This window comes from Pygocentrus nattereri, chromosome 14 (assembly GCF_015220715.1).
Source record: "Pygocentrus nattereri isolate fPygNat1 chromosome 14, fPygNat1.pri, whole genome shotgun sequence".
Taxonomy (NCBI): Eukaryota; Metazoa; Chordata; class Actinopteri; order Characiformes; family Serrasalmidae; genus Pygocentrus; species Pygocentrus nattereri.
This window is the reverse complement of record NC_051224.1, coordinates 23,382,074-23,394,920: the sequence shown is the minus strand read 5'-3', so window position 1 is coordinate 23,394,920 and position 12,847 is coordinate 23,382,074. Positions and strand designations below refer to the sequence as shown.

The 12,847-nt window shown below is 38.2% G+C and overlaps 1 protein-coding gene and 1 long non-coding RNA gene across 2 annotated transcripts in view; one reads left to right on the top strand and one right to left on the bottom strand.

Moving 5' to 3' along the window:
- The window catches only part of LOC108444000, a 57,110-nt gene that overhangs the window by 41,153 nt on the left and 3,110 nt on the right, over nt 1-12,847 (bottom strand). The window lies entirely within an intron of this gene.
- Nucleotides 6,174-11,966, top strand: LOC119265096. Its single transcript, XR_005131391.1, has 3 exons — nt 6,174-6,207; nt 7,793-7,919; nt 11,823-11,966. It is a non-coding gene; the product is annotated as an uncharacterized LOC119265096 (long non-coding RNA).

The following is a 12,847-nucleotide window of genomic DNA, read 5'->3' as shown; positions in this document are numbered from 1 at the left end:
CTTGCCCTCTTTATTGAGCACATTCCATGACACATGACTCGTGGACGCGTATACACACATATACACATTACTACAAACAGTAGAATTGTGTGTGGTGCGTGGGTGTATATGTGTATATGCATATGTATAGATATGTAAACATGTGTATGTATGTTGCAGCAAATAGTAGAATTGTGTCTGGGTGTATATATGTATATGCATATGTATAAATATGTGAATATGTGTATGTATGTATATCTATACAATTATTTTTGTTGGTTTTTTTTGTTTGTTTTGTTTATTTAGTTGTCTGTTTATTTACTTATTTTATTTATTTTTTTCTCTCTTTCTTTTTTGTTTCTTTTATTTTTATTTATTTATTATTATTATTATTATTATGATTTATTAGTGCATTCGGATTACCATTCCGATTACAAAAATTGCCAGACATGACAGGTTTGAAAAAAAAAAAAAAAAAAAAAGACTGACGTAGAATAATGATGTTAGCTGACGTTGATATTTTGTTGGTTTTAAGGTGTGATGTAACGTAACCAAAATCCAACATCTGCCAAATGTCAAATGCCAACATCAGATTGATGTAGAATAATGACATACAATTGTGAGGTATGGTGACCAAAACCCAACGTCTATTCAATGTCATAACTTTAATATCAGATTGACGTAATATTCTAATAATATTAGATATTGATATTTTGTTGGTTTTACGGTGTGATATAATGTAACCAAAATCCAACGTCTGCCAAACGTCAACTGCCAACGTTAGATTGACGTAGAATAATGACATACAATTATGAGGTAGGGTGACCAAAACCCAACGTCTATTCAACGTCATAACTTTAACATCAGATTGGCGTAATATTCTAAAATTATTAGATATTAATATTTTATTCGTTTTAAGGTGTGATGTAACGTAACCAATATCTAATGTCTGCCAAACGTCAAATGCCAACGTCAGATTGTCGTAGAATAATGACATACAATTATGAGGTATGGTGACCAAAACCCAACATCTATTTACGTCATAAACTTAACGTCAGATTGATGTAATATTCTAACATCATCAGGTTTTGATATTTTGTTGGTTTTAAAGTGTGATGTTCACTAACCGAGATCCAACATCTTCCAAACGTCAAATGCCAAAATAAAATTGAGGTAGAATACTGACACATACTCATGAGGAATGGTGACTAAAACCCAACATCTATTTATCATCATAACCTTAATGTCACATTGCCGTAACATTCTAATATCATTAGATGTTGATCATTTGTTGGTTTTAAGTTATGATGTAAAGTAACTAAAACATCACATCCCAAAGTCATATTGACGTAAAATACTGTATTGCTGTCCTGAGGTATATTGACCAAAACCCCTACGTCTATTTAACATCAGAACCCTAATATCACATCGATGTAATATTCTAACATCATTAAATATTGATATTTTGTTGGTTTGAAATTGTGATGTAAATTACCAAAATCGTCTTCCAAACATCCTAAGGTTATATTGACGTAGAACACTGACCTGCAGTTGTGAGGTATGGTGACCAAAACCCAATGTCTATCTAAAGTCATAACCTTAACGTCATATTGCCATAATATTCTAACATCATTAGACGTTGATAAATTGTTGGTTTAAGTTATGATGTAAATCCAACATCATCCGAACATCAAATACCGATGTCATATTGATGTAAAATACTGACTTGCTCGTGAGGTATATTGACCAAATCCAACGTCTATCTAATGCCACCTTAATGTCAGATTGCCGTAACATTCTAATATAAATAGATGTTGATAATTTGTTGGTTTTAAGTTATCATGTAAAGTAACCAAAATCCAACGTCTTCTGAACATCAAATACAAACGTTATATTGATGTAAAATACTGACTTGCAGTCTTGAGGTATGGTGACCAAAGCCCAATGTCAATTTAACGTCATAACCTTAACGCCAGATTGTAACATTCTAACATTGTTAGATGTTGATAATTTATTGGGTTTAAGGTGTGATGTTCACTAACCAAAATCCAACATCTTCCAAACGTCACATGCGAACATCATATTGACGTAGAATACTGACACATACTCATGAGGAATGGTGATCAAACCCCAACGGCTATCTAACATCATAACCTTAACAGCCCATTGCCGTAACATTCTAACATCATTAGATATTGATATTTTTTTGGTTTAAGTTATGATGTAAAGTAGCCAAAATTCAATGTTTTCCGATCATCACATCCCAACATCATACTGACGTGAAATGCTGACATACAGTCGTGAGGTATATTGACCAAAGCCCAACGTCTATTTAACGTCATAACCTTTACCTCAGATTGTCATAACATTGTAACATTGTTAGATGTTGATATTTTGTTGGTTTTAAGGTGTGATGTTTACTAACCAAGATCCAACATCTTCCAAACCTCACATGCCAACATCATATTGACGTAGAATACTGACACATACTCATGAGGAATGGTGATCAAAACCCAACGGCTATCTAATGTTATAACCTTAACATCACATTGCTGTAACATTCTAACATCATTAGACATTGAGAATTTGTTGGTTTTAAGTTATGATGTAAAGTAACCAAAATCCAACGTATTCCGGACATCAAATTCAAATGTCATAAGTGACATAAAATACTGACCTGCAGTCATGAGGTATGGTGACCAAAACCCAACGTCTGTTCAATGTCATAACCTTAACATCACATTGCCATAATATTCTCACTTCATTAGACATTGATAATTTGTTGGTTTTAAGTTATTATGTAAAGTAACCACAATCCAACGTCTTCCAAACATCAAATACTGTACAGTAAAATACTGACTTCCACTTGTCAGGTATAATGACGAAAACCCAATGTCTATTTAACATCATAAACTTAACGTCACATATCCATAACATTCTAACATCATTAGACATATTGATGAGACATATATTTGTTGGTTTTAAGTTGTGATGTAAATTACAAAAATCTTCCAAACATCACATACAAAGGTTATATTGACATAGAATATTGATTGGAGACCAAAACCCAACATCTATTTAACGTCATAACCTTAATGTTAGATTGTCTTAACATTATAACATGATTAGATGTTGATATTTTGTAGGTTTTAATGTGTGATGTTCACTAACCAAGATCCAGCATCTTCCACACGTCACATCCCAACGTCATATTGACGTAAAATACTGACCTGCAGTCGTGAGGTATATTGACCAAAACCCAACATCTATTCAACGTCATAGCCTTAACATCAAATTTACATAACATTAGACATTGATATTTTTAAATTGTCATGTAAAGTGACCAAAAACCTAACATCTTCCAAACATCACATCCCAAGGTTATATTGATGTAGAATACTGACATGCGGTCATGACATATGATAATCAAAACCCAATGTCTATTTAATGTCATAATCTTAATGTTAATTTCATGTGATATTCTAACGTCATTACACATTGATACATTGTTGGTTTAAAATTGTGGTGACAGAATACTGACATGAAGTCGTAAGTATTGTGAATTCAACATGACATTTTAACATTATTATATGTTGATATTCTGTTGGTTTAAAATCGTGGTGTCATGTAACCAAAATCCAATCTCTTCCACATGTCTTATGCCAAAGTTGGTTTTAGGTCATGGAGTTTTAACCCTTACAAAATCAAATTCTAACATCAACAGACTATGACGTTGCTGGCTCTAATTCAGCAGACTGTTCTGGGCTGATTCTGGTCTATGTCTCTGAGAGTTTGTTGACTTCCAGATAGATATTAGCTAGATGCTGGACAGCTTTGTATGGTTTTAAGTCGTATTTAAGCTTAAGTGCCAATTCTAACGTGAATTTTATGGCTGAACAATGTGGATGAAGGAAGAGGGCCACAGCACAATTAAGTTGCAGCAGATTTGTGCTCAGTTGATTTACAGCTCGGTACTTTTGGCCTATATCTGACATGTCATAAGGGCTCACCCAAATATCAGACAGTTCTGTGCCAGATGCTGGACAGCTGTGCATGGACTTAACTCAAATCTACTTTTAGGGCCATTTCTGACATGAATGTAGATGAAGGAAGAGGGCCAAACCTTTATGTTGTGGCAGATTGTTTGATTCACACCTCAGTTACGTCCATTTTAGCATAACACATGAAAAGCACAGGATAGCTAGGTTAATGTAATAGCTATCAGTTCAAGGTTTAGCTACATTACCCTTAATTGCTAATTCATCATGGCTAATGCTAACTTATTCCTTTGCTAACGTTAGCTAACTACTCTAAGCATTTAACAGGAATAGCCTGTGCTTTTCGAGTGTTATGCCATAATGCTATAGCACTTTAGTTTGCAGTTAGGACATTAGTTCAAAGTTAGCATGTTAGCTTGGGTGTAGAGCATTTACGCTGGGCTAACAGAGTCTTGTCTTGTTACAGCAGTAGCAGGTCCTCTCATCTGCACACACATCATCCTTCTGTGTAAGTCAGTAGAACTAGAAAACTGTTTAAAAATGAGTTCACTGCCAGGAGTGTGTTACATTAGTTCAACCTGTAAGTAGTTTAATTTTGATCATGGGTTCCTCAATGTTTGTTAAAATAAAACTTTCTTGTTACAGATCTTACAGTTGTGGAGTTCTTGCCTCATTATGCAGTTTCTAAAGTAAAACCCATCCATTCCAGACCGGCTGTTATTGGAGCTCTATAAAAGCTTGAAGTGAACAACTACCAAAGTGACACATTCAGTCTATAGAGGGATCTGTTGGAAATACTGAATGTGGTGTTATTCCAGATTACCAGGTAAAGGGATTTGTTGTACAGTTTGACACTTAATCTCATGTATTTTGTGAAGGCACATTGAATGGGTTGACACCTGAACTTCAGGGTCATTCACAAATGTTATTTATTCCACAGACTGTGTAAATATGATTTTTTTCACATGTTTGCCATCTGATTTAAAATAAAATGTCTGTGAAATTACATTCTAAACTATTTGCTCTAAGGTAGATGTCAGATTTAGCCTGTATTTCAGTGGCCTCTCAACTCTGCTCAAGAATGACCTGCCACAAAGGTGAAGCCTTTTTTTTCCTTCATTCATTTACTGTTTTTATTTATTTACCCAGAATCAACATTTCACTCTAAAATGGCTATCAATTATTAAGAAATAATATTACTAATAATAATAATCACAGATATTACTAATATTTTGCATGATCTGCAATAAATGAATGTGGCATCTTGCAGGGCCACACCTGGCTGGGGACTAAAGTGGGTACTCTGCCATAACTGTGTGCCATATATAAGCAAAATCTGGCCTACACCTTTATATATACACTACAGTATATAGGCCAGAGCTGGACCAGAACCCTTAGTTCTACCCACTTTACAGTATGTCAGCCAGATCTGGACCACATTTATTAGTTTGACTCACTTTACAGTATATGGGCCAGAGCTGGGCTACATCTGTTAGTTGTACTAATTTAATAGTGTGTTGGCCTCATCTGGGCCACATCAATTAGTTCTTCTGGTTTTCTACTATATGGACCAGATCTGTGCTGAGGACCCAGCCAGAACTGGGCCAAAACAAAACCAAGGATGAGGCTCAAAATTGGGCCAGATAAATTTTGCTAACTGGGAAGTCACAGTGTTAACTAACCAAAACCTAACATCTGCTAAACGTCTCAGTGCTAAAGTCCTTCTAATGTGGGATACAGACAACTAGATGTGGTATTTTGTGGGATGTCAGTTGTGGTGTTGAGAAAAAAAAAAGCTGTCTGTCAAAATGTCTCATACCAACTTCATACACATACTGCTGTTCAAAAACTTAAATATATTTATACAAACATAAACATGGGTAAAATATGCTATACCAATAAAATGATGCTACTCCTCTTTAATAACATTAAATTAAATAATAAATTTAAAATTAATAAAATTAATCTAAATGTATTTTCCTGCTGACACGCACAACCACAGGACGCGAATTTTGGGTCACCGAGCGACAGAGTGGCATGTTTTGACTTTGTTTGATTCGTTACTCAAAAGTGAAAATAGTTGCAGGTGATTGGCTGAGGAGGTGGAGAAGGGCGGGGGTGATTGGCTGAGGAGGAGGAGGAGAAGGGCGGGGCGCCGTTTGAAAAACCACGGACGAGACTGAAGATTGGAGCCAAGAGCGATGGAGACAGGCAGAGACACACAGACTGGGTGAGTACTGAGTAATTATAGTTTATTTGAGTTGTACAGAAATGCGCGCTTTACTAAAGTTTAGTTGAGCTAATAGGTTTAGATCGACTAACCTGAAGCTGGTTTCTGTTAGCAGCTAATGCTAGCGCCAGATTAGCCCGGCAGTGTTAGCTAGCATAGCTACCGCATTGTACTGAATCAGTGGAGGTTTCTGAGGCTCGGCTGGGTTCGCAGAGTGAAGCACTGACAGACAGACGAGCAGGCAGTGTGTGTTGTGTGTGGCAGTGTAAGCTGAAGCTAGCTAGGTTTCCGTTAGCGCCATATCAGCTTGTCAGTGTGAGCCCAGCCAGCGTCCTGTATCGGAGCGCTTAGGGAAGCTGGGTTTGTGCTGCGGGGTTTGTGGTGGTTACTGTGGAGCTGGTCCACAGACAGGCAGGCAGGCAGGCAGGCAGGCAGGCAGGCAGGCAGGTTGTTGCACAGTTTTCAAAAGTCACTGACGTGCTGCAGCGTCTGACCCGCGTTTTTACTGAGCGGTTGGCAGCTGCTGTGTGATTGAGAGAGAGAGCGCTTGAGAGAGAGAGCGCGAGAGAGAGAAACTTGCTCATAGACATAATTGCTCAGAGAGACTTCCAGTCTTAAGTATTTTGAGAGCATGTTTGCAAGCCGCCTTTATATCTCAGGGAAAGGGTCCGTGTATCTTTTGGTCATTGGATTTTTATGTCAAATCCAGTTTTGAAAAACAGGAAAATGGGTCAGTTGTTGTTTTTGGTTCTGTTATTGTCACTGGAAAATCAAGAAATTATATATCCATCCATCCCAGCAGTTTTCGGGCAGAAGGCAGGATACACCCTGGACAGGTCGTCAGTCCATCGCAGGGCAGACACAGACAGTAACTCACACCTAGGGGCAATTTAGCACGTTCAATTGGCCTGACTGCATGTCTTTGGACTGTGGGAGGAAACCCACGCAGACACCGGGAGAACATGCAAACTCCACACAGAGAGGATGCTGATCACCCGGCCGGGGAATCGAACCTAGGCCCTCCTTGCTGTGAGGCAACAGCGCTACCCGCCACGCCACCGTGCCGCAAAATGACATATCATTAAATTAAAATAATAAAAACGAGGAATAAGGGGACTAATTTGTGTCTAATTTTAACATTTATCACTTAAACAATAAATAAATGAGACACCACAGAACTCCTGCCCTTCAGACATGAACAGCTCCAGGTCTAAGAATTAAAGCTCTGAGCTGTCCTGAGTTCAGATTGTTCTTATAGGTTCATTCCATGGCAGCTGCCAATGGCTCTGGTTTTGGGAGGAAACTTTAGAGGTGCGTCATGCATATCCTGTTTCCGGATAAAGGGATTTTTATTTATTTATTGTTGGATAAATAAAACACTACCCTTTATTCAGTTGTTTGTCATTTAATTTTATGAATAGTTTGTGAAACTGACCCATTTTTCCTTTTTTCAGTGCTGGTTTTGAAATGACAATTGAATGACCAAAAGATACACGGACTGAGTATATTTATTGTTCTTCTTCTTCTTTTTGTACTAATGATAATACAGCCCACTTGTGTGCATTTCTGTAATCTATCCCCCCAGGAACGCCACTCACATGATGTTACGGGCAGGTGGACTTGAAGTAAAAGTCACAGTAATGTTCCTGAACGGTACAAAAAAGATCAGTAAGGTCAAGATTAGCAAGTGCCTTCATTAGATTGTGATGTCGGTAAGTTTACTGCTACATTAGCACTTAATCAGGTCCTTAAAACTTGTGGGAAATAAGCATGTTTGCTTGAAAGTCAACAACACAGCTTTGTTATATTTTGCAAGCTGGCAGCGCAACAATAACCCCTGCTGAATAAAGACCATTAGAGCAGTTAGGATTAAAACCTAATGGTTTTTGCCCCCTAATGGGAACTAGCTTAATGCTTACCAATAGAGACCGGTATTTTCCAAATGAAGAACTAGATGTGTCTGGAATCTGACACTAGATCACTTGTTAAACCTTTAGGATCCTTTACATTATCAATCCATCAAGAAAAGCAACAACACATTACAAACCCCCACGAACCAATAGAAACTTGATGCTTTTATTTTTTTCTTCATCAGGGACATTATAATCCATTATTGCACATTAATTTAAATAATGCTTGGTGTGGAGCATGGTTGGGTATCAGCAGTGACTTTTGTTTCTAGCAGTATCTGAGCTCAGTACTGTCTTTCTCTCTAACCTACAACCCAAATTCCAGTGAAGTTGGGACGTAATGTGAAACAAATAAAAACAGAATACGATGATTTGCAAATCCTTTTCAACCTATATTCAATTGAATACACTACAAAGAGAAGATATTTAATGTTGAAATGGTTAAACATGATTGGTTTTTGCAAATATTCACTCATTTTGAATTTGATGCCTGCAACACATTCCAAAGAAGTTGGGACAGGGGCAACTTCATCAAAAGATTCAGAGAATCTGGAGAATTCTCTGCCAGTAAGCGGCAAGACAGAAAACCAACATTGAATGCTCGTGACCTTCGATCCCTGGGGTGGAACTGCATTAAAAACCGACATCATTCTGTAATGGATATTACCACATGGGCTCAGGAACACTTCAGAAAACCACGGTCAGTGAACACAGTTCGTCGCTCCATCTACAAGTGCAAGTTAAAACCCTGCCATGCAAAGCGAAAGCCAGATATCAACAACACCTAGAAATGCCGCCGGCTTCTCTGGGCCCAAGCTCATCTGAGATGGATTGACGTGGAAAAGTGTCCTGTGGTCTGACGAGTCCGTATTTCAAATTGTTTTTGGAAATCATGGATGTCGTGTCCTCCGGGCCAAAGAGGAAAAGGACTGTCTGGATTGTTATCAGCGCAAAGTTCAAAAGCCAGCATCTCTGATTGTATGGGGGTGTGTTAGTGCCCATGGCATGGGTAACTTGCACATCTGTGAAGGCACCATTAATGCTGAAAGGTACATAAAGGTTTTGGAGCAACATCTGTTGACATCCAAGCAACGTCTTTTTCAGGGACGTCCTGCTTATTTCAGCAAGACAATCCCAAGCCACATTCTGCACGTTACAACAGCGTGGCTTCGTAGTAAAAGAGTGCAGGTACTAGACTGGCCTGCCTGCAGTCCAGACCTGTCTCCCATTGAAAATGTGTGGTGCATTATGAAGCACAAAATACGACACCGGAAACCCCAGACTGTTGAGCAGCTGAAGTTGTACATCAAGCAAGATTGGGAAAGAATTCCAGTGCTCTATACAAATTGCAAGAATCTGTACACCGTACACCACTGAGTCATATCCATCAATGAGAGAAGCCATTCTCCAGCCGTATCAGCCAATTAAAGTTAAGGGGGTGTTCCTGGTGTGGGCATTCTTCTTTTATCTAAACGACTTTCATTGCAGTTCAGCACAACTCTTTGGTTTAGCTTAGAAGTGAGCCACAGCACTGGCCTCCAAAAGTTGATGATTATCAGTATCTGCTGTATTTTTGTTTGTAACATTACAGATATGGATACATGTTACGTGTTCTGATGCACAGTGGAGTGGCTTATTATCATAAGGCATGAATTCTAGTTCTGGTTGATGGCTATTTAAGCAATAAAACACTCAAGGTTGTGTGTTAATGCATAATAACATCATGGCCATTATTTGATATATGGTTAGATTATCACAGCTGTGATGTTATACATGATAACACACGACCTTCAGTGTCCTATTGCTTTTATACAACAGTTTCTACAAAATAAACAAACAAAATAAACCAAAGAGTTTCTTACTGAATATGCTTTAATACTGACAGTGCGTTTTGCCAAAAAGTAGTTCTACAACAAATGAGTTGTTGCTATGCAATGAGGATAATTCCTTAGACCAGGGGTCGGCAACGTGGCTCTTTTACTGCCCTGTTGCGGCTCCACAGCAGAATTAGACTTTTAGGTATAAGTAAAATAATTCTCCTTTACAGTAAAATAAAGCTCTGCTGATTGTTCAACACAGTTTAACAGTAAATGGTCTTAAACGCTGGATTTAATGTAGAACTGCGGATTCACCCTTTAACCCTGAAGATCAGCGCAGACTACTACCATAGCAACACAGACAACAGTCTCGCCCAGCTAGTAACTACGAAACGAACTACGGCAAAGAGAAAGATTTAGGGTGAATAGATCATTTAGAGATGAATGCACTTATTTGCAATTAGAAACACTCCAGCAGTAACGCGGAGTGAGGTAGCGGACGCATGTGCGGAGGTAAGTGACTTTTATTGAGGGCAAATCTAGGGTCGTGGTCAGAACAGTGCAGGGTCATTGAGCCAATACGGATAGAACGGGGTGCAGACATGACACAAACCAGAAAACATCCAACACAGAGATTCACACGAAGCTATCAAACAAAGACTGATACAAAGACCAGCGAACACTAAGGGCAAACACAGGGCTTAAATAAAAAGGGTAAACGAGGCACAGGTGGAAAACAGGTGGAGACAATCATGGGTGGAGACATAAAATGAGAGGGCCGGACTAGAAATACCAAAACAAAACGCACATGGACAAGACTGGGAGGGGCCAATTGTGACACCAGCTGGTTTCCTGATACGTTTAATCTGTAACAAGAAACTGCCAAACACTAATGTTGCAAAGCTGAAGTCCGTTTCTCATTCAAATTTTCCTCTTCCACCTTAAATGATGCAGCAGTTATATTCCGTCACCTCAGGCACTATTTAAGGTGGAATGGGAAAATTTGAACATGAAGCTGGTGAATGAGAAGCGACTTTAGCCTCCTTTAAAAAATCAAATTTAGAGACATTTTACAAACAAATATTCATTTTGAGGGAAACATTCCTGCTAGAGATGTGAGAAAGGTGGCTACAGCTGAGCTAAAGCTTAAAGCAGATCAAATTAGGCATGTGTTTTTGTTAATATTTTTGTAGTCTATACAAGGACATTAGCACATACTGAGACATGTTTGCAGCCAAGATGGACAAATTTTTGTGGCTCCCAAGGTGGTTTGATTTTTGTTAAAGGCCAAAATGCCCTCTCTCAACATTTGGGTTGCCGACCCCTGCCCTAGCTTGTTGAGCCCTGTGCACAACCCAAGATAACTGCTGATACTATAAAGCTCACCTTTTGTAATACAGATAGAACTGTAGAAATATCAAGGCTCAAAATTTGATGTGCGTCTGCAGTCACACTCTTCTGTCCTAACATGTTGCAGGTCAAATGTTATCTTAAAATCTCATTTCTCATTTTGTATAAGCACAAATACAAAACAACTAAGATTTGCATGCATAAAGCCTGTAAGCTTGTTACTTGGCAACACGTCTGCAGAGGGATACAGTTTTTGTGTGTCAAAACAGTGCTGTTGTCACACATCAGCGCGATAAGAACTTCTCAACCCATCAGCTTGTAAGGTTGCAACTAAATGTTGCATGATTGGAACATTTGAGACTGTAATATAGTTTAATACATAACCGGTATATACTGATAAATCAGTGTGATGAGTCAGTTATTAACCTCAGAATTACTGCTTTGAGGGATGATTAAACTGAGCAGTCTTCTGAGTAGTTTAAATGTTCACAAGTGATAAGCTTAGCTTCTTTTTTTTTTTCTTCTTTTGTTCCTTTAGCTTTTTCTTCATCATTGCAGCTGCTGTCAAAAAGTGGTACAGCAAGGACCAGAACATATTTCCTGTTCCATGGCAGAACACCTTTTAACAAGCCCCTGGACAGCTTGGCAGTGGGGGCTACATATCCAACCCAAAACAGTTAGGAGCCCAATATTTATTCAATTTAAGTTTTTTTTTCTGTCTCTTTGAAAGAAGATGTTGTCTTTAGTTGTTTTACTGAAATAAATAAGCAAGTGTTTTATTGGTACTTTTTCATCAACTGTCTTATTTTGAGAGCAATTATGAATATGATATGTAACCATGAATTCATGGTTGAAATTAGGTTGAATTGAAGTCGCTGAACAGTTTTGATACCAGTCTGAACAGCCTGAAAGAGAAGTCTTTTTCCTTTCTTTTTTTTTTTTGTTTGTTTGTTTGTGTGTTGTTGTTTGTTTTTTTATTTTTTTTTTTTTATTTTTTTTTTTTTTGGTGTGTGAGTGTATGTGTTTGTAATTAATGTTTTTTTTTTTTAAGGTGACATTTTCAGTAAGCTATTAAGTGGCGAGAGCAAGGTTGGGGCAGCCATTGCTCAGGTGGTAGAGCAGGTTGTTCATTAATCAAAGGGTTGGCAGTTCAATTCTAGACTCCTATTGACAACTGTAGTGCCCTTGAGCAAGGCACCCAAATACTCTGACTAACATTGGTGTAGAGCCAACAATGGGTTTCGGCATCAGTCCGATTTTCATTTTCAACCATAATTTAACATCTGTCCAACATTGGGTGTTGATGTCAAGCTGATGTTGGGTTTTGGCGTCAATTTATTTTTCATTTTCAACCAAAATCCAATGTCTCTACAACGTCGGGTGTTGACGTCAAGCCAACGGTGGGTTTTGGCGTCAGTCAGATTTTCATTTTCAACCAAAATTCAACGTCTGCCCAACGTTGGAGTCCAACGTCTTTCTGACGTCAAATTGACGTCCTGTGTCTGCAGGGACAATGTGCACCTATCTGGTAGATGTTTCTTATATAATGGCCAATGAGTGTTA